Raw genomic sequence first — 1456 nt, 5'->3', positions numbered from 1 at the left:
CTCACTTCTTGTTCCAGATTTTGAATAGAAGCTTTTTGATTTCTAAATGCTTGAGCATTTTGTTCATTGGTTTGTTTCTGAGATGTGAAAAATTGAGTTTGAGATTCAACTATCTTCGACATCATGTCTTCTAAATTTGGTTTTTTTATCATCGGTTTGTGGTGGTTTATTTTGAAAAATAGGTCTTTGCTGATTGTAAGTACTGTTAGATATTTGTTGATTGCTAGGACCTTGTTGGTTGTTGTATGGAACAATTCGGTTATAATTCTGGTTTTGATTGTAGATTGGTCTTGGCGGTTGATAATTATTCTGATAATTATTTCCAGGCCTTTGGTTTATGTATGAAACATTCTCTCTTTGTTCCATTGTTAGTTCAATACTGAGACAATCTTTTGTCAAATGTGGTCCTCCACACTGCTCACAACTAATTCGTATTGAGTGAATATCTTTAGTCATCTTTTCCATTCGTCTTTCGACATCATCTATCTTTGCAGAAATGGAATCAAAGTCATGGCTAGAATCGGCTCTAGCTGCTTTAGATGATCTAACGATGTCTTTTTCTTGATGCCACTCATGTGAGTGGGAAGCAGTGTTATCAATAATTTTGTAAGCATCAGTTGCTGTTTTCTTCATAATGGAACCACCAGCTGCTATATCAATGTCTTTGCTTGTAGTGATATCGCATCCTTGGTAGAATATTTGTACTATTTGACAAGTGTCTAAACCATGTTGAGAACATCCTCTCAATAATTTTCCAAATCTTGTCCATGCTTCATATAAAGTTTCATTTGGCTTTTGTGTGAATGTAACAATTTTTTCTTGAAGTCTTACGGCTTTAGATGCCAGAAAGAATTGTTTAAGAAATTTTTCAACTAAAACGTCCCATGTATCAATCGCCCATTCAGGTAACGATTCTAACCAATCTTTGGCTTCTCCCTTTAAAGTCCAGGGAAATAACAAGAGATATATCTATTCATCCTCCACTTCTCTTATTTTAAATAGAGTGCAGATCCTATTAAAGGTACGAAGATGTTCATTTGGATCTTCCTTCGGTGCACCACTAAATTGGCATTGATTAGTCACCATGTGTAGAATTTGTCCTTTGATTTCATAATCTGGTGCATTAATGTCAGGTTGAGTAATTGCGTGACCTTGGCCAGTGCGTTTAGCTCGCATTCGGTCTTCCATACTTAGAGGTTCCAGATTCTCCATAATTGAATTTGTTGAATCTGAATCACTAGAGGATTCTGATTTAATGGTTGGTTCCTCGACAATCTCTGTTTGAATGATTGGTGGTTCCGGAGGAAAGATTAGTGGTTCAGGATCTACGAATTGTCCCTGAATATTCTCCGGATTCTCAATTGTGAGGTCGGGTTCAAAAAATGGATTATCGGAAATTTGAATGGGAGTACTTGGTCGACTAGATGACGATTCTAAAGAAAAATCAATGGCGACA

The 1456-nt window shown here is 36.3% G+C and overlaps 1 non-coding gene across 1 annotated transcript; it reads left to right on the top strand.

The window, feature by feature from the left end:
* The first annotated feature begins 721 nt into the window (after positions 1–721).
* Positions 722–828, top strand: LOC139903214 (small nucleolar RNA R71). The gene has a single exon (XR_011778053.1). It is a non-coding gene; the product is annotated as a small nucleolar RNA R71 (small nucleolar RNA).
* The last annotated feature ends 628 nt before the right edge of the window (positions 829–1456 follow it).

Source organism: Rutidosis leptorrhynchoides, chromosome 3 (genome assembly GCF_046630445.1).
Source record: "Rutidosis leptorrhynchoides isolate AG116_Rl617_1_P2 chromosome 3, CSIRO_AGI_Rlap_v1, whole genome shotgun sequence".
Classification (NCBI taxonomy): Eukaryota; Viridiplantae; Streptophyta; class Magnoliopsida; order Asterales; family Asteraceae; genus Rutidosis; species Rutidosis leptorrhynchoides.
This window is presented reverse-complemented; position numbering and strand designations above follow the sequence as displayed.